Here is a 21322-nt window from a genome sequence, read left to right as displayed (position 1 = left end):
ATCCATCCGGGCACGCCTAATGCTCCAGAAATTAATGCTAAACAACATCTTCATGCATCAGTGAAGCCGTGAACTCATCCCAGCTCATCACTGGCATGTGTCTACACGCAACAACTCTTTGTTTGTCTGTTAAGAGTCTGTAAAGTTTCTTATAACGGCGAAGCGAGTGCTTGACAGTGATGTTTTTTCTTCAGGGCATCCTACAGTGTTTGCAGAGGTTCTAAGTTTAAGTATTTTATGGAGCCTCTTTGGTCCCTTCACACCGACTGTCAGGGGCTTCAGAGACTGAATTCTCCGGAGATAAAGAAGCGAGGATCCGGTGAAAGTAATCAGTTTAGCACTTCCTCGCTCCCTGATCTCTCCCAGCTGACTCGCGCTCCCGTCAGAGAAGAACAAGATGAAAACTCCTCATTCAATATGACACTGTGAATATGGGATGTGAAGGATGCATTCAGGCCACCACACTCACTATTGCCGTTGCTTGAGTGTTGCATTGCAGCATTTTTTTCTTCTGTGATTTGATGGGGTAGCAGCGAACCTCAAATGTCACCAACAGAGGAAAATAAGTTGTATTTAGATACGTTACCTTCTGCCTTATCAGGCTAAGGAGAACGACGTCTCTCAAACCAAAAGTCAAAAGTCTCAACTTTTAGTTACTCCCTGGAAAAAAAATGTCTGCATAAAAGAATAAAGTATGTGTCTATAATACATTTTCTTTTTGCTTTCTTTTGAATGGCAGCCAAACACATTCAAGGGAATAAATGTGCACTGAAATCGTATTACAATTTTTTACAGTCTAAATTTACAAACTATACACTGCAGTGCAGGTACAGGGTTATTTTCTCTCTTTCTGCTGTTATGTGAGAACATATGCAGCATAAAATGTGAGGATTTATGAAAATGTTGCTGTGAATACAATAAAAGCTGAAAAAAAAGTGCTGAAATCACTCAATGGCCGAGCCTCAGGAGGACTTTACAGCCAGAATAATGATTGTAGCTGACCTGACTGCTATAATTTAGTTTAATAGTCAGTTGTATACAAAGAATGAACCTTCATTATAACAAACATAGAATGACTAAAATATATGCTCTCGTTAATCACAAAATATTAAAATAAACTCGCACAAGGAGTGGCGGGTCAAACTGCATCATGGCTAAATGGTGTTTAATCACAGAATATAATGAATTAAACTTATACAAATGGTTATTATCTTGCAGTGAGAAGAGAAGATTGATACCCCTCTTCACAATGTCTGGGTGCTAAATTAAGCTTGAGGAGTACTTTAGCTATTTCCTGAAATATTGGGAAACAGCGAGCTTAGCGCTGTAGCTCTGTCCAAAGATGAAACATTCACTTAAGCACCACGAAAGCGCTCTACTTAACACTTTATGTCCCATTATTTCTAAGAAAATGAATCGTAAAACCAATATGTTTTGTTTTACGGGAACAGAGACAAGCTTCCTTGAGCTTCCAGATCTTTATGCCAATGCTAAGCTAAGCGTCCTCTAGCTGTGGCTTCATCTTAATAGATGGAGTTGTATCAATATTTACATAAGCTTTTTTCTCTGCCAAATACACACTGACTGAAATCTAAATTACATAATTATAAGAGGAGGCTGATCCAGAGAGGCAGAGGAGGTTGCTCCTGCTCCCTTTTTGAGAGGGAAGAACATCAAAATATTTTTGAAAAAAAAAAAAAAGTGAGAAGATGAAACATAAATTTGGATTAAAACGCTTCAACAGCGACAAGCAAGAAAGGTGTTGCGGTAAGCAGTGGTAGGGATTAGGAAGGGTAGGGGTTAACAGGGGTAGAGGTTAGGAAGGGTAGGGGTTAGCAGTGGTAGGGGTTAGGAAGGATGAGAGTTAACAGGGGTAAGGGTTAGCAATGGTAGTGGATAGCAGTGGTAGAGTTAGCAGGGGTAGAGGTTAGCATTGATAGGGGTTAGCAGGGGTAAGGGTTAGTAATGGTAGTGGATAGCAGTGGTAGGGGTTAGCAGGGGTAGAGGTTAGCATTGATAGGGGTTAGCAGGGGTAAGGGTTAGCAATGGTAGTGGATAGCAGTGGTAGGGGTTAGCAGGCGTAGAGGTTAGCATTGATAGGAGTTAGCAGGGGTAAGGGTTAGTAATGGTAGTGGATAGCAGTGGTAGGGGTTAGCAGGGGTAGAGGTTAGCATTGATAGGGGTTAGCAATGATAGGGGGTAGCAGTGAGGTTAGTAGGGAGGCGAGATCATTTTCAAAGAGTAAGACTAAGTTACCTAGCAAGGTAACGACTATGTTGGTGACATAACCTACATTGCACACAAAATTATCTTCTAAATTGCCAAATAATAATTCAAGGCAATAAAAGTATTTGTTTATTCTCTTTGACTTATGTACATATTTTCTTTCTACAAAATATGTTCCCATGGGGGACACCAGAAGAAGTTGGACTTTGCTTCTTATGTATTCTTGCTCTGCCTCTATGGACATTACCTCAATCCTAACCGATCCCGCCAAAGAAGGCAAGGAGTACCAGCCAATCAGAGAGTAGGGTGGGTAATGCCTTTGCCATAGCAAGATTCATAATTTAGCATCCGGACTGACCCGCGGCAGGACAATGGTGCTTATGTACTCTGCTCACCCTGAGGCTGGATCCTGGTAAGGGAATATTTCAAAGAGATGTCCCTTTTCTATATGTGCCAGCATATTGAAATTGGTTTGTAAATTATATATAGGCTATTGGAGGAAGGTCTGGATGCTTCTTCATGAATATATGATTGTAAAGAAAGTGTCCTTTGAAAGTATTCCTGAATATTACCCTGCCAGTCACTACATGCAGACATTTTAAAAAGACATCAACAGATGTGTCATTGATGTGAGAAACTAAACACAATATGTAATGTGATTTGTATGTGATGTTTGGTATAATAATAATACAAAGACATTATATGTGTAATAGTGAATTTGATAAGGATGTTGGCAACATATTTAATTAATGTGTGTGTGATATACCCCTGGGTATTTTGTTATTAGTGTATTTGTGTACTTTCCACTGTATTCTGAATCTGTGTTCTTTTGTTTGATAAAAATAATTAAATAGAGATAAGTAGATATTGTGTAAATGATGCCGTGGGTTGTTTTTTTCTTCTGTCCTCCCCAGTTATTTAAACTTCTACTATTTTTTAGAAACAGTCTACATGTATAATCTATGCTTCTGTTATGCTTTTGAACAACTGAGAAAGAGTCAAAAGGCTGCTGTGAATAACATAAACGCTGAAAATTGTACTGAAACAACATAAGGACAGGGCCAACTGCTCACAATATGCTTAATTACAAAATATTAAATACAAATTTGCAGTAAAAATGAATGTGTAAAGAGTAAAATTGTATTATGACTCAATTAAATCTAACCACAGAGCATAATGAGTTTAACTCAGACACATCCGTTGTTAAAAAAAAGAGCATTGTACAGATTTTGGAAAATTAACATAAGGTGACTGTGTAATAACAACGCGATGAGGACACCAATGTCCTTTTTTAATAACACTTTGTCGCCCTTGATCCTTTTTTTCCCTGCTCCCTCTCGGCCATAAATTACTCAACTAATGTCCCAACAGCAGCAGCTATTGCTGAATCATTCAAGACCTCAATTAGCAATTAAGGGCTTAATGAATAGAGGTCCTGAATGGGCCGTTCTGCTCCCAGCCCACAGGAGCCCAGTGGAATCTAATCTCTCCTTTGGGACTTGTACAGTAAATACTAGCTAGCTGTGCAGAGCAGATAGAGAATAGCTTGTTATTGCCCATATAATGAGCCACTTGCCTTGCAGTTTTGAGCCCTGTTTACTGAATGTACCAGGAATTTATGTTGATATTAACAAGGATGGGTGACTGTCAAGCACTATTCTTACACTTTGCCGTTCTGTTCTTACACCCCCATTACCTTGTGCATAATACTTGTCTTGAGTTGTAATTGAAGGAGAGAGAAAATGCCAACAAAAGGAGAGTGATACCGAAGCAGAGAGTGAAATAAAAGGGGGTGAGATGGAAGGAGGGAATGAGAGAACAAAAAAAAAGACATTTGTAATGCCAATCATCTTCAAGGAGCTTAGGCCTCAGACCAGAATTTGAAAGATGGAAAATACAGGCATACATCATGCGGTAGGTAGGTAGCGTATAAATTATCACTGTGACTCTATTGTTGTATATTACTATTCTATGAGCCATTTTTCATTTAGATATTTGAATACCTTCAATGAAGTACAATGCCATGCTTTCCATGTGAAACCCAGGAGGTATACACTTACACAGAACTCCTGGAAAGAAAATACACTCCATTTTCCACCATCCCCCATGTGAATTCATAGAGGCTCACAGAAGCAGAGCGACTGACGGAAGATGATCACCTACCGAAAATGAGTTGTACCATAATCTGATCTGAGCAACGTATAGCCTCGGCCAGCAATGACAGCAGGGAGATAAAAGCACAATGTGACCTATACGGTGGGATGGGATGAAGCCATATCTCTGGAAGACATTTTATCTTGCATCTTACAATAACAGCAACGCTGATTATCTCTGTAATCGGGGCTTTTGTGCGTCCTTTTATTACATATCACAAAACCTGATCTTTAGGTCACTGTGTATAATGTGTACAACTTAAAACTATTTGCACTGTTAGCTTTTGTAAAGTAAAGTGATACACAGAGAAAGTTATTGGGTGACTTTGAAAGCAAACATGCCGTAGATGGTACATTACTGATTCCACAAGGACATGTTGTTTTAGGGGAACATTTTAACCCTGTTTTTCTTGCTCCCAGCAGCCCTTGCCAACTATTTTGCTTCAGAAATTCTCTCTTGCATCATTGTGTATCACGCCTTTGCCTTCTGAATGCTTTCAACAGTTTATTTAGTTTACTTCATTTGGAAACTTTACTATCCTCACACTGTGGGAAAAGAGTTCTCAGAATGAAGGATAACTCCTGCATCAATATGTGTATTAGAATACAAAATAAGTGTGAGAAAAAGACTGCCGTTGTTGCACAGTCCACAGCTCCACTTGAGGGCATATGAACATATGCCATGCTTTCCAATATCTCTTGGCACGGACATATTTCTCCATTTCCTTAATTCTCCTCTTGTGTGACTGCCAAATATAGCTTTCGCTCCACTGAGCTAAAGTAACTCGGTTACTAGAGCTGTGAGTAATTAGCTGATTTCTGCTTTATGGTACTATAAGGCTAGAGGGAGGCTTATAAAATCATATTGATTTGCAGGGTGAATGTTTAAAGTTGAGGATGCGCGAAAATGATACACACTTGTAGAGGATCATTCAAATAATCTACAGGTTTCATTATATTACATTTTATTTCATTTAGCTGACAGTTTTATCTAAAGCAACTTACAATAAATGCAATAAACAGTGAGTACAAACTCAGAAGAACAAGAATCAACTAAGTAAGATTTCTTAACTACAAAGAGCTACATTGTAAGTGCCATTTAAGTGTTACCAAAGTGCTACTATGGTGCTACTTTATTTATTCAATGTATAGTTGAAAAAAATGTGCTTTTAGTTCGCAGCACCAAACTATCAAGTAAACCAGCCAGTCTAAAGCCGATTGGTTCCCACTAAATCTTTCCAAACAGGTTGGTTGGGGAATATTGATGCCATGTAAGTAAAAACCGCAACAGCATGCTGGCCTTAAAATCTTAATAAAGGAACATGTGCACAGTGCGGCATTTTGTGAAGAGTTCTTATCCGTTTTGCAACAACAATAAATGTCTTAGGCAATGGTGTACACAACCCAGTCGCCAGAAACAAAGTGTGTCAATATAAGTTTCATTATAAGTTCTCATACACGAATAACAACCGCCCCTAGTGGACTTTCTTATGCCACGCTATATAACAAGTGCAAAGTCAACTTTTACTTTCATGCGGGACACAGACAACGGCCTCCTGGGAGGAAGCCCTGTGTTTGTTCTGATCCATGACTTCCCAATCACATTTATTGCTCTTTATCCTCGTTAATTTTAACCATGTAACTTCCAGTAAGGGCCGCTCCATATGCTACCGGAAACAAACCTGCAGACAAACAGGTTTACAATCTTTTTTCTTCTGACATACTGAAACCCCCAAAATCCTATCCTGGATCCTTGGTATCTTTTTTACTTCTCTAGTTGCTAACTTCTTTTCCTCTCAACCATCTCAAATGCATCAGGTGGAGTTTCAGAGCTGGTAGTCTATTGTTTATTGAAACTGCAAATTCCTTAAATATTATCCACACACCAATGTATGATTCATCCATCCATTAGCTGGACCACTTATCCTGTTTAGGGTCGCGGGCCGCTGGAGCCGATCCCAGCTGTCATTGGGCGAAGGCAGGGTACAACCTGGACAAGTCAATCGCAGGGCACAGAGACAGACAACCATTCACACTCACACCTACAGGCAATTTAGAGTCCAATTAACCTAAGCTGCATGTCTTTGGACTGAGTGAGGAAGCCAGAGGGAACCCACGCTGACACAGGGAGCACATGCAAAATCCACACAGAAGGACCTGCCAGACCGGGATTCGAACCCCAGCCCTTGTTGCTGTGAGGCAGACAGCGACCCTGTATAAGAAAGTTTACTTCATTTTATTTTATTAAAAGTGAAACCAATTGTTACAGCCTGTTGAATGGAGGCATTTACAATGGGTTAACCCTGACAATATTCCAATACTTGTGGAATAATAACTACATGGTAAATGTGGCTTTGTGAGCATAATGTAAATGTTCCTGTTATTTTGTTCAATAACTATATCAATACTTGTTGCATACCTGTCCATCCTTACAATATATATATATATATATATATATATATATATATATATATATATATATATATACATATATATATATATATACATATATATATATATACACATATATATATATATATATATATATATATATATATATATATATATATATATATATATATATATATATATATATATATATATATATATATATATATACAGAGAGAGAGAGAGAGAGAGAGAGAGAGAGCGAGAGAGAGAGAGAGCTATACAATATATTATCTATATATGTCTGTCTATATATGTGTGTGTATGTGTGTTCTGGTTTTTAAAATACCAAATAAGCTTTTTCAACTACTTTAAAATATACAGGAACTCGTTCAGAGGAAGTATTATCTTATCGAGGGTGAAACCTTTTTGTCAGCCTTTTGAATGGAGGGTAAAGAGCTTGAAATAGCTCAAAATAAGATGTGTGTGCTGGAGAGGGCAGGGGTTACTGAGTGGAGACACTTTACTTCCAGGCAAGAATCAGCTTGCTCCAGCTGCCAGAGTAATAAAGTGTTGGCAGCTGTCCATGGTGCTGAAATCCACCACTATTTCTGTGAATGGATAATAAAAGGAGCTGGCCGCGGTGCTGAAAGACTGGTGCTCATCGGCTAATGGCACGTCTCAGAACAGAACTGAGCATGGGGTGCATGCACATACCGTTGTTTATCAAAACGGCTGCTTTCCAGTGGCTGAAGAGACGGACTCTGCATTGAAAAATGTGTTGAATATGACTAATGCAGGTATAGAACATAGGGTACAGATCCAATAATAGGAAATCTAATAGGAAACGGCGTGGACGGCCACATGCATAATATAACACAGAACTGTTCTACGTGAAAGGGATATCATATATGGGTGTGCATTTGAACACACAGAACACACTCTTTCACATACACATGGGCATTCAGGCATCATTTGTTGTTTTTGTCTGACTCCCTCGTCTGTTTTTCTCTTTGGTTATCTTTCACACGCAGCGATATAAAAAGAGAAGCAGTCCCCCAAATCGGTTCTTTGACCTATAGTCTGAAAGCCTGAGCAGCTCTAAAACGTTTTTCATCCGTGTCACAAAGAAGATGGACTCCACGGTGCATGGCTTCAAGGGAACCCACATGGTACACCTGCTCGGGGTCAATAATCATCCCGGCCCACGGACCTATAAAGACAGGCCTCGACTGGACAGAGACAGATTACTGCCCGGTCCAGAAATGAAGAGCGGAACTTCATTCCTACCTTCCTCCTCTCCTCTCTTAGTGATTCAGTGCATATAGGCTGGCGATTCCAGAGCCAGCCTCCCACCTCATCCCTAGTGAGAGATAAGTATTGTTTGCGTAGCAGCACATTTCATGCTCGACTTCCCCCACCTGTTCCCTGACCTGCAAAGTCTGAAGGCTGGAATAGCTTGTCAAATGCCCTCACCAATATCTTTCCAGGGTGATTGAAAGGAGGTTTTGTCTTATGAGTGTTTTGAAAGCATTTTCTTTTTAGCGGAGCAAAAAAACTAACTTTGGTCGAGGATTTTAAAGAGGTGGTTCCAGCGGTCATTTAAGAGGGTAATGTCACTTTTCTTTTTATCTGTTTAATTGCAGTAGAATTTGTGTTTTATAATTTGTCGCCTACAGGCGTGCGGTTAAGTTCTGGCTGCATGTCAAGGTCAAACTACTAATCAAATCTATCAGCCTGATTTGCATAATGGACTGCTGCAAATGTTTTGCCTTGGCCTTAAGGACCAGATCCAACCCTCCTCGTCCTCCGTCGACTCATTCAGCCAGTTTAAGTTTCCCAGCTTCTCTGTGTGGTGTGTGTGTGTGTGTGTGTGTGTGTGTGTGTGTGTGTGTGTGTGTGTGTGTGTGTGTGTGTTTGACAGTTATCACTCCCAAACGTTATGAGGTTTGTGTGTGAAGAGAAGAGAAACAGGGCGGAGGAGCACAGCCGTGTCCGGTTTAATTAGTTGTTGCTTCTCTTTTGTGTTGTACAACAGTCATTTGCATCCATAGACTTGTTTTAAAATTTCCAAATTGAACGACAACACGTATCCTGCATTCTGTGACATAAAAAAAAAAAAACATTAGTCCTCAAAAGAAACAGGAACTTGGATTTAGGATGAAACATATCTTTAATTGTTTTATATGTGTTTATACTGAGTTTTGAAGACACATATACGATATTAAAATATCTAAAACTATTTGACAGTTCAATATAAATCCAGCTTTGTCCGAGGTATCCGGTTTTCAAAACAAAAAGTTTCCACCTGCTCGTTAAGGCTGCATAAAGAAGTACGAAGAAAACACCAAAACAAACTCCAGCAAAGTGAAACGTCTCACCTATTAGAAAAGCAAAATCCTCACAGGTGAAAATCGAGACGTTCAGCCTCCAACACCAGAGAAACACTGCAAGACCAGGAGAACGCACCAAAACCAAAACCACACCAAAACAAGCCATGACGGAGGAGGAGAAAAAAAAGCGTGAAAATAAGCAAAAGGTGGGAATTATAACAAGAGAGCTCGTAAAGAAGCTGCTTCGGAAAGAGAAGAGAAAAGAGAGAGAGGGTGCATGGGGGGGGGGGGGGGTCTGGTGGTGGGTGCAAAAAAAAAAAAAAAAAAATATCAAGAGCGTCCGCAAAGCACGTAGGACTATTTCTCAGCGGATGTCGCCGGAGCAACAAACACTCAGCATCCAAGATTTAAATCACTGCATGCAGAAAACGAGAAAACATTTCCCCCCCCATGTCGGAACACCAAGTCAAGAAAAGCAAGAAAAAGAAGATCAAAATATGCTTAAGAAAATGCCAGTGGGAAATGTACTCACCGAGCGGGAGTAAAAGGGTTCAATTAAAAAGAAATTGGGCGTATAGCGGCGGTGGACTGGTGGCGTGCAGGCGTGTGTACACCGAGGCGCTGCGTCCCTTTTGCGCTCTCTGTCGCTGCCGGTGGTTGAGTCACGTGACTCGGGATTGGCCAGAGTTTTTGAATCATCGAAGCTCACCCCCCCCCCCCCCCCTCCCCCCCCCACCCGTACCTTTTGTATCGTAAAGGCATTCACTGCTGTAATGGATAAGATGCCTCTCTGGTAATGTCATTGATTTTCAAGAGTTTCTCAATATACGGTCCGGGTGCTACCAAGGGGTCATTAACGTTGTCCCAGGAGGGTTCCTATGGATTATTATTATGATATAGATTTCATTTGTAACAAGTAAATCTCATGTCTCTGTTTGAAGTATTAGATCACAAGTTAGCTCATTATGCATCCTATCAAAAGATATATATATATATATTCGTAGGATTGTATTAGGAGATCATTAATATAAAAAAGTTTAAAGTTCTGCCCCCTACATTTGATCAGTGACATGTTCAATCTGGCATGGTGGCAAAAAGGTCGTCAGTTAGGCAAAAAAATCCTAAATATAAAGAGTAAAAGTTAGACAGTGAGATCATAAATATCACAAAACAGAAAAAAAAAACTTTTTTTTTGGACACAAAACTGTTTAATTGATCTGACTTTGTTTTCATCTTTCTTTTTTTGTAAATTAATCAAATTGTAATTACTGTATACTGCAACCTCTAACTTTTCCGTTTAACTGGTCGGTTCAGGATAATCTAAACGAGACGACAGAATAGCTGTACTCGTTAGTCGGTGCCCTCTAAAAGAAAACAATTACACTTCTGTGAAGACAAAAGCAGGAATTATCGCTTATTGTCGTCAACACAACATTCAATGTTGGCCCCTCCTCTCCTAGGCTTAAGGATAACCAGTTAAAACACCGACTGAGGGCAGCAGCACGCTGCCCAGCGCACCTGCTGCATTACTGCAGTGAACATGAAAGACGACCTCAGATTCACGCTGGTTTATGAACGAGCTTCGTCTGCTTGCTATATTTGTGTTGTAGTTTTCTTGTTTCTGTGTCTGACATTTTGGTCTTTGATACGTGATTGCCCAAACATGGAGACTACACACACCAGGTGCCCAAAGGGAGCCAGGCAGAAACATCCCAACACAGCAAAATACAACCGAGTCCAATCGAGCGTGTTTAATTGGTACAAAAACAACTTTTGTGGTTTTGGGGTAAAAAAAAAGGACTTAATTAAGGGATTGTTGAGTTTATATGATGTGTTGAGAAAGTATGATGTGGGAGTACAACAAGGATTGGTACAACAGGTAGAAGTCACTCTAAACTTGAATGACTTTCACAAGCCAGTTTGAGAAGTAATTTGACCTTTCGTCTTAGTTTTCTCTATAAAATAAGTTTAACACTTGTCTAATAACTTTCTTCTTTATTGTTGCAGTTCTATATCTGAGCAATTAACTTGATGACCTTCATGGCACAAGTAAGAGAAATGATGGTCAAATACAATATTTAGACCCAAATTTACCAGAATTATCGTAGCACCACATTCACTGCATTTAATGGAATATTTTGTTGAAATTACCTCTATCAGCATTTCTCTTGTTAGGATTCCTTGTGGCTCATTATGCTATTTACATACATTAATAAACTAATAAACCAATTATCATCATTGCTGAGGGCTGTTATCCTTCACTGCACGGTTGAAACAGGTTTTCATATATTACCACAGCTCCAAACTCTCGGTGCTCGCTCATTAAATACTACTTAACGGATTAATCAACTGAGTTTATATTGAGTCTCATAAGAATATTGATCACCAATTTAGATGTCAACGCTTTGGGCAGTTCTTAACAAAGTTTAAGACTCAGTTAATCCTGGGAAATGAGTTTCCATAGAAGCAATACTGATTTAGAATCTTCCAAAACATTCACTAAAGGAACACTGTGTAACATTTAAGAAAATGTGTTGGCAAAAAAGAAGTATAAGATATATCCAATACTTGGAGCACATGTGGTATCAACACTTTAACCTCTTCACATTCTGTTGATAATGTTTGTTTTTTAAAAAAATGGGCCAGACACACCTTTAGCGTAACTGCAGGACAAAAACAAGTATGTCTTGCAGTGTATTCCGGTCTCGAAAACTTAAGACTCAAGCCTTGTCATCATGGTTCATTTTATCGCTCTCTCTGAGGTTGACAGATCCGGAGTTCCTATCCATTGTTGATGGAAACAGGACTGGTCATGCCATCAGGGAGGAACAGAATTGTCTGTTGCTGCTGCAGCATCTGCCGGCCATATGAGCAACGGGTCTGCACGGATCAATGGCTTCTCGAGGGGCTTATAGGCAGAGACGGACAGATGTGAAGGCGGCTCGCTTCCTACTTTGACTCTCTGTTTTCCTCTTGCAAGAATAGATTTGAGCGCAAAGTGGCATCTATCAGACATGTTTTTGATCTCTTGTGGGTTAATGGGGTGTTGGATGGTGTTCAAATCTGGTTATACAACATGTTAAAATGCTGTTGTTTATTACTAATACAACTAATTGTGGAGCTGGTTGCATTTGCCATTTATAAGTTAAAACTTTGCTGAATGGAGATGTACACAACCAGCTCTATGGTTTGTGTGTAAAGTCCTTTATGTTCTTTGTAACCACTGCTAGTTTCAAACTGGTGACTAAATCTGGTTCCACCATTAAACAGTCATGAACGTCTTATCTTACAGTCAAGACTTTAATGCGTCTATGTGTTGCCAGAAATAGTTCCCTCCAATTGAACTACATAAACAGAAAGTTAGCAAAACAACAACATGATATAACTTCCTCAAATTACATTTATAGGTCAAATTAGATATTTAACCTCAGTAAACCTTCCTAAATGTAGAAACTTTTTTTCAAAGGTATGCCATGCAATTATAGAGAAATATTTACTTCTGAGTCCTACTTTCGAAAAATGCTGTTCACTAGCTAGACGCCAACCTTGTCTGTTTGGCATTTGACGCCAGTCAGGTAGCAGATTGGACTTTTTTAGTGAAACCAGTTCTGTTGCGACCCAAAACACTGCCATGAGAGCAATGAGAGTGAACCAAAAACAGTACATTTGTGGCCAGAAAATCAAAACATACTAAAAGATAGTAACACGATCTTCAGAGTTGAGGGGAGATGCACAGTCAGGTGATAATAAATTAGACTAAGAGGTTCAAACAGTGGCTGTCATTATGTCTGCTTTAATGAACAGCTGGAGCAGCTCAATCCAGCAATTTCGAAAACAAGCCGTGCTGATTTCCGCATTGCATGGTGGCATCATCAGCCATGTTGTGGGGATACGTCGCCTGCTATTCCTCCAGCAACACGTACGAATATTCTGGGACTTTACTTCAGGAAAAAAATAAAAAGAGGGCGACACTTTCTTCTCTGCTCAGTGTCACACACAAGTCTCCGAGCAGCTGCCACTCCAGCACAGTGTGACCAAGACATTCTGTATCTGTTCATCTCCATCCAGCTTTCCCCAGCCCAATACACATGGTGGTTGATTCTCCTGCTGGGATCCCAAGCTCTGTGTGAGGTCCAACAGTATCTGGCATGCAGCTCGTCTTAGCTGATACTCTGGCTGACGCTTCCAGCTCAGGGAAGGGGGCGATTGCAGACAAAGTGTGTGTGTATGTGTGTGTGTGTGTGTGTGATTGTGTGTGAGTGAGTGAGTTGCGTCCTCCTTGTAACATCTGATTTATTCAGGTCGAGACATGTGTCTGCACTCAGCTGAAATTACAGTGTGGAACAGGACATGTAATGCAACGTTAATGGCAAAGGACCTGATGCTTGGCCTATAATGTCGGGTAGTGCATTAGCAGCAGGGATTCACTATCCTCACACTGATTGGAGTTATTAAATTCAATTTAGGACATGTCGAAAGGGAAGTGAATGCGGGTTGCTGAGTGGTGTATACACGTAAACCAAATAAGCTTTGTCCTGGTATAATGCATGTATTATAATGCTGTCAGTAATATTCAAGGTTCTCTGGGGGGGAAAACAACTTGTCCTCTGTTGGCTTTCTTTTTTTTTTGTTCAGCTCTGCCCCATTTTTCAAGCAGTTATTTGCATACACTGCCATTTCTCACAGAAATCTTGGCGCAAAGAAAAGTAATTTGAGTGTCTGCGAGATTCATGAAAATGCCATTTGTGCTACTTACTCAAAAATAATGATGAACCAAGGGTCATTAACAGACACAATCTGTGTGTGTGTGTGTGTGTGTGTGTGTGTGTGTGTGTGTGTGTGTGTGTGTTTGCTTTTTCCTTGCATGTCCGAGAGTAAGATTGTGTGTTTGTCCGTGCATCTGCATGCATGCACGCGACCGGCGATGCATAACCTTTTAATGTGTTGCACGTTGACATTTTCTGATTCTGCTGTGTTCCTCTGTGAAACAGGAACCCTTGACATTCTTTGAAGCTCACATTTCCCTGAGCTACTTGTCCTGTCAGCTCTCATACCACGCAGAGCCAGCATCAAAACCCTAATTACATCAGATTTACAAACTCATCTGTCCCCCTGTCAAATACAAGTTTAAGTTTTTTTTTTTGGACATCTCACATGGGTGGAATATTTGATATCCTGGTCTTGTCCCCTCATGACTTTGTAAAATACTGATAAAGCCTGATATATTTCACAGCTCAGCTATGTGGCTATTTGAAGTCCTTCGAAACAAACCTGACGCTCTCTCTCTGTCTCTCTCTCTCTCTCTCTTTCTTTCTCTCTCTCGCTCTGTCCATCAAAGTTCACTCACTGAAATTAAAAACCAATACTAACCTTTTAAAACATACAGCTCATGATACTGACTCCTAAATGAGCCGTGACACGTCATGACGATGTGAGTTTTAGTCCATCTGTTCGTTTGGCTTCCTGATCCGGCCGTCCATATGTTGTGGGTCTCCGTAACACACTGTAAATTAACCTGGAAAACGCAGGGAATTAACCTCATGATATTATTATTCCGAATAAAATGAGCTGTGGAGGCGAGCTTTAACTTCTGTTGACAATAATATACTACACATTTAAGTTTTTAAAGATGCATTTATAAAAAAAAAAAAAGGATTTGATCGATAAACCGAAATCTTTTAAATCAGCCTGCAACTTCACTGTTGTGGTCAACCTCTTGTCCATATGCAGCAGACAGCTATTTTCAGCCCCCAAAAAAAGCTCTTAATTTTCTACCTGCTCAGCATCAAATGACAGACGGACAAAGTTAGCCCTTAGCTGGTGAATAGTGGAGCATTTAGCAGCTAAAGAGCTCCTAAAAATGTTTCCTCCGGACATTGGTGGAGACCAAAAACAGAGTTTAATTAGGGAGATTGTTGGACTTGGAATCATCTGGTGGATAGAAACATAAATGCTAACATTGCTCAGTGTCTAAAATGTGCAAATAGGCAACTGTTTGCTGACACATTAGCCATAAAGACTTTATGAGGTAACAGCTTGTCATTGGCTTTTGCTTTATGGAGCACACTCGGTTTACAGTGACCACTGCCTCTGAAGGAATGAGGCGGATAAAGTAGCAAAGTCAGCCGTCTTCCACAACGTTCAAGCCAAATATCAGCGTTTACCTTCCCGGTTGTTTGTTTGCAGAGACACCTTGTGTTTCCAATCTGGAAAAACATGCTTACTCTCATTTGGACCCCGATGCTCTTGTCAATGTAAATCAGGTAGGATTCTCAGGCCGATCGATGCAGACGTGAGAAAGGATTTACCCCGGGGACTCATCAATGACAGGAGTCTATTACTCCAGATAGCGAGCAGGAGTGAAGGGGGAGCTGCTATGAATTGCAAATGTAAAACTACTTGCTTGCCTGCTATGCAAACGCCATGATGTATTATAGCACACTTGGGAATATGTGCCAATTGCAAAAAGCAAGGTCTGACTGCATGATGAGTACTTGTTTCCCTGAAAAATGCCCATTCAGTAAGAACAGACTGAAAACACGGCATCTGCTCCAAAAACAAACTTGGGCCTGCACACCCGGAGGATTCATCATGACTCTGAATGAAATCTGTGCTTGCAGCTCTAACCCCAGGGAGAGCTCGTGCCGAATCTTTACATCCCACTGAGGATTCAGCCTCAACTTTCCCTCTGTTGTGTTAAGGGTAATGGGCCCACAGTGTTATTGTGGGCCCCCTCTCTTCTGGTCTTCCTCTGGTATTTAAAGTTCAAAATGTGCTCCGACTTGGAGTCATTAGACGTGACGCGAGCCTGCTCTGTAAAGAGGGTACTCTCAGACTCCTGATTAATTCAGCTGATGGAGAAGTTTGATGCTCTCGCTCATTTCCCTCCTCTCTTAGTTTAAGCTCAAGGGTGATCACTAAGCTTCCTGTGGGGATTTAAAAAGCTGTCGAAACCTTTCAGTGCATCCTTTTGCTCACCAGCAGCAGGAATCGTTAAAACTTCTGACTTCATCTGTTGAGAGTGAATTTCAGCAGCAGTTACTGCTTGCTATGATGCTTGCACACTGTAAGTCATTTCTGGAAATGTAGCAACAGCAAACAGCATGTGAAATTCAGATATATGAAGTTACGAGGGAAGAGCTAGCCTGGCTTTATGCATATAGATAACGAAATGAAACCAATTAACTTGTTATACCATGTGTATTTACCGAAGTGAAAAAACAAGAGTTTGATTAAAAGGTTACAGATTAAAGAAACAAGATGTCACACATCAATAAGGAGCTTTAGATGTGCTAGTTTGCAAATGTTGTTACATTTTGCAACATCTTCTCATACAGTTTTTGTATGATCTCTTACAAAAGGTTACTCTTCATTTCTTTGGGTATTTTCTTGAGAAAGTCAGTAACATGTGTCAATGTCCTGCTTGTTACATGAATACGGTCTCATCCGAATGAACTTCTGTCTTCTCAGGAAACTTAAGTACTCCAGTTACATGACAAAGACATTCGTTTCACACAGGGAACACACAGTGGTCTCCCTGCTGAAAGACTGCTGGTGTTTGGACCCATCCGTCTCCCGTCCTGCCCACCTGACGTGCGCTTTTGCAGGATTTTTCATGATTACGTGCATTGCATACAAATATTATTTTGGGATATCTACAAATTACAACGCATTATTTTTCGTAGGTATTGCAATGAATGCCGGATGAAACCAGCCTGACTTTGAAAATAGCCACACTAGCTGTTTCCCTTTGTGTCCAATCGTTCAGCTAAGCTAAGCTAACTCTGAGTAAGAAATAAAGTACAGTTTCCTAAAAGTATGAATTTCCCCTTAAATAATGCAGCATTAAATAAACATTAAATAGGGATAAAGGTGCCATCTTAAACCCAGATATCCACTGTTCATGCTCTGCAGTTTCAAATCACTTAATTTATCTCCCTCTGCTCATGTCAGGTCATTTAGGTTCATTATCCATCTGCAGCTGATGATGAGCTGTGAGAGCCTGGCTGGAGTTTAGTGTCGTGTGCTTCCTCATTGTGTGTGACATGTGGGTCTCGGCCCTCCGGTCCAGCGCTTGAATTATTGAACAGGTTCTGTTGGGCTGACCTGACAGTGACCCGGAGCACTGGCACAGTGTGAGAGGTGAGTGTGACTGAATCGCCCTCCTGCAGGCCTTTTGGTAAAGGGCATGAATGGAGGGTATGAGTGAGGACGAATCAATAAATCATCAGTTACAACCAGTAGCAGAGCGGGGTTGGCTGAGGATAATATTGAGAGTGATATGCGGGCATAGATGCATGCATTGTGCACTCAAAAGGCATATGTTTCTATTGGTTGCCTGTTTCCCCCGTCTGATTGTTGCCGCGGCTGATTATCAAATAGTGAAAGCAAATCCCTGTGTGTGTGTGTGTGTGTGTGTGTGTGTGTGTGTGTGTGTGTGTGTGTGTGTGTGCGTGCGTGTGCACTGCAAGCATCAGGTGGGTAATTTCGCAGTTTCCTGCGTGCTGCTGCCTTTCCATAACAAGGACGCAGCCTTGTTAATTTTTTCCGAAAGACGGTTTGTTCAATGCCAAGCAACACAACAACAAAATAATAAATACGTGAATAAAAACTTCAACAAGTCAACATAAAGATGGTGGGAGTGTAAAAAGAAATGCAAAGCTACAGAGCTCACTCTCCTTTTAAATGAAGACCAGTTTGTGCATGTAAGGATAGCTGGGGGGTAAATGGTAGTCCTCGCGCTAATGGGAGGGCTGTTCTGCTGAGAGGTTGTTACTGTCAAAGATGAAAAAGTAGCTGAAGCCTCCCCTCTGTCTCTATGGAGCCATAAATATGAAAGCGTCACTCACAGCATCCTCCCAAAGAGTTTACACCAAACAGATGAAACCGTTTTCAAATAATTGCACCAAATATAGCTTTCCCCCGTTATTGTACATTTTGCTTCAACAAAAGTGAAGAAAATCAGTAATGAATGCAAATATGTTCTACATGTGTCAATACAAATAAATAAAAAGCAACAGTAAAAGTACAACTTGGCACTGAAAGCTTCAGACTAGACGTCTGCCTTTTCTGCGTTCCCTGTTGGCGCTTCTCTCTCATATGTTGCCCTTGGAAAGACGACAGGTGGTCTCTTCTAACTTTCAAAAGACAGCGGGGCTTCATCTTAAGTTAAACTTTCTTCTTCATGGCTCGCAGTTGTCTCCAATTTAAAACTGCGAGTGTCATCTAAATTCCCGACACCGTGTTCTTGTCGCAGTTCACTTTTTTCACACGACACGGTTGTCTTTTCCTATCCAAAACTTGAAAACCCCAAGGAAAAAAGTATGTTTAGAGTGTACTTTTTCCTCAAATCTACTTCCACAGGATACAGCTGAAAGGCATATTCTCAACATGCCCGTTAAACGGAAAGTGGATGCCTCCAAGCACGTTTTAACCTTGACATCTGCCAAGCATCTGTTTCATTGCGTCCGCCTCCGAGCCGCAGACTGGTCAGCTGTGTTTGCTTCAGAGACAGACCAAATTAAAAGCACACAAACTCTGAGATAAAAAAAAAAAAGCCCTACTGCCGTGATAATGATCAGTTCTGCAATTTTCCAGGGTTTCTCACAGCACTGTATAATACCCAAAGACGCAGCTGTTCATTGATTTGTAGAAAAGTAAATAATAAGCGACTGCAAAAGAAATTTTAAAAAAAAGAAAATTTGCATGTGAGAGAAAAGAAAGTAAAAGCCGGCAACACGGGGGACATCAGGGGTGTTTCTCTGTCGCAGAGTGATGAAGAGTAAAAGTATGTTTTCATGTCATCTTCTTCGCCGCTGCAGCTCCAGTGGATTTTATAGTGCAGCCGGAATGAGTCCTAAAACCCGGAAAAGAGTTAGCATTTTGGCACTTCTGGTTCCCACTTCTCAAAGTCAATTGGTTTTTTGAAAGGGTTTTTGGTTAGTCGGCTGAAGCAAGGTGTATGGTTCACGCAAGCTTAAGAGATTTTAACAGTTTGCTCCACAACATGAAATAGAAATACCCCTCTCGTGAATTTTGAAGTTTTCGATGAAACTACATTAGCTTTGTACTTCTGCAATAATCCAAAATCCAATGCAAAAATGTGATTTCCTAAAGACAATTCAGATAGCCAATCCCACTTGTTTTGGTTCAGGTTTGCAACCTCTCCTTTTTCCTCAGGGTTATACATCCACGTAGAAGCAGCTTCGGGTTTAGGGCCTTTCTATTCTCTATTCTATTCTCTTGCTCCTCAGTGCCAGACCTTGAAACTGAGTAAGAAATTAATAACTTATCCTTGTCTGACAAAGAAGCTGTATGTTGCATTCACAGACAAAAGTATCTGTCGCGCTCCCTCTGCTTTCTCTTCCACTCCACTGCAGCAAACTGTGGACGATCAAGACATGTGATGGGATCCTCAGGGCCATTGAACAACTGTGTGTGTCTGCTTTGTGTTTGTTCTTACGACAATCCTGCAATGGAAACAAGTAATTTCCCTTCTGGCTTTCTTCTCTGTGGCCTTTTCTTTTCTTTTTTTTTGCATTTTCTGATATGAAAAAGAAAACCCAAGGCAAATACTACTATCTTCACGTACAGTAGAACCGGCCACGCCTGAGATTATGAAGATATGTTTTTTCCAGTTGAAAGCCCCGAAGATGGTTTCACCTCACAAATCTGTGTTCAGCACAAATCTGTGTTCAGCACAAATCTGTGGTGTGTTTGATAGCAATCTGAGAGTATTTGGGTCAAAAAGATGAGAAGAGTCTGACCTGTGAAGTCTACTTCTATCCAACATCCAGCGCACAAGAGTAAAAGATGCAGCAACATAAGAAATTCATACTGACAGGAATATTCTGGGCAGCAGATTCTTCAAAGCAAGTGCTCAGAAGTGTGTGTGGTGTGTGTCTGTGTGTGTGTGTGTTTTAGTATACTATTCCATCTATGGCCAAAACCATTTAATACGAGGCTCTGCACATGCTTTTCAAATGCTTCATGGAAAAGGAAACGGGAGAAAATGGCCTTAAAACCTGCTGTAATGCCCATATTCACACCAAAGTGTCAGGCAAAAGTGTGTAGATTATTTCCTACAAGCTACTTTAATGTATTTTTTTTTTTTATTAAAAGCCAATAACTCCATACGAGGTTTTAGGTGTGTCAATTTATTATTTTTTATTAAACTGTTTGTGTTGAAACCCGGACCGGCTCTTTTGTATAAAAGTAGGAAAATCTTAAATTATAAATAAACCCTGAGGCAGAGAAGCACTTTGACAGCATGACTGCTTTTGAACACAAAAAAAAAACATGGATGAAAAAAAAAAACTCTCCTCACTTGTGTCATATTTCCATTAAATGTTTTAAAGATGCCATTTGATATTTCTCTTTACTTTGCTTAAAGTTTTAAAGGACTGGTTTGATGTCTTTGTGCTGCTGAGGGAATATTTCCAACAAGAACCCCCCAAAGAAATATTCTTGACAGCATCCCTCTTGAGACTAGAAACCTTTCTGACATGTCTAGCTTCTTGCTTTTGCTTAAAATTATGTGAATTAAGTTCCACGCGCAAAACTTACAAGCTGAAGCACATCTACTTTTCCAATACAAAGTCTGCCAGCAAAAAAAGCTCTCTGTTATGGACTGACGCTCACTAAGCGCAGTCTTTGTCTGCTGTCTGTGGTAAATTACTTCATAGCTGAAGAATTTATCTGTTGGAATTCTTGTTTAAACAGGAAATAAATGTCGCCAATTCTCTAAGTTACATAGAGCCAGTAAATATTTAAAAACTTTACTTTGAAACCGCAAAGCTCATACTGAAGCTTTTCATTTTCAACTTTTGATGAAAAGACATTAGCCTGTTGTACAAAAAAAAACAGAGGAGCTAATTTCCGTTAGCTACTGTGTTTTTTTCTTCTTCTTTCTCCTCATTGCCATTCACAGACTGCAGGTTTGATTGGAGGTAATGATATTCGGCTCTCTGGAGGGACATGGTGGTGAGGCCCCGCTGTCAGCACAAACCCCGTCTCGTGCTGACTCAGGCAGCTGAGAAAACTCCCACAGCTCCCAGGGCTCCCTCGCAACCTCCGAGGCTAAGACTTAGCAAGGAGCTGTGTTTGTAGCAGAGTCAGCTAAAATTGTTGTCCACGGGACCAGGAGGACTGCCAGCTGAAAAACAATAATGGAGTGCAGTGTGTTTTTCTTAATGATTGATATCACCAATGCCTCAGAGCTGT

General features: G+C 40.5%; 1 protein-coding gene across 5 annotated transcripts in view; it reads right to left on the bottom strand.

Moving 5' to 3' along the window:
- The window catches only part of ralyl (RALY RNA binding protein like), a 35107-nt gene extending 25366 nt beyond the window's left edge, over nt 1-9741 (bottom strand). For 4 of the 5 annotated variants that reach the window (XR_011077036.1, XM_068566471.1, XM_068566461.1 and 1 more), the window contains exon 1: nt 9633-9741. The gene's annotated coding sequence lies outside the window, so the exon portion shown is untranslated. Of the gene's footprint in view, nt 1-9148 lie in introns of all 5 variants that reach the window. The other variant, XM_068566480.1, reaches the window with a different exon arrangement.
- Nucleotides 9742-21322: the final 11581 nt, after the last annotated feature.

The sequence above is a fragment of the Clinocottus analis genome, unplaced genomic scaffold (genome assembly GCF_023055335.1).
Source record: "Clinocottus analis isolate CAN_PGR_092001 unplaced genomic scaffold, fCliAna1.0.p SCAF_11, whole genome shotgun sequence".
NCBI lineage: Eukaryota > Metazoa > Chordata > Actinopteri > Perciformes > Cottidae > Clinocottus > Clinocottus analis.
Note: the sequence above shows the minus strand (reverse complement) of the source record. Positions and strands in the feature narration are given on the sequence as shown.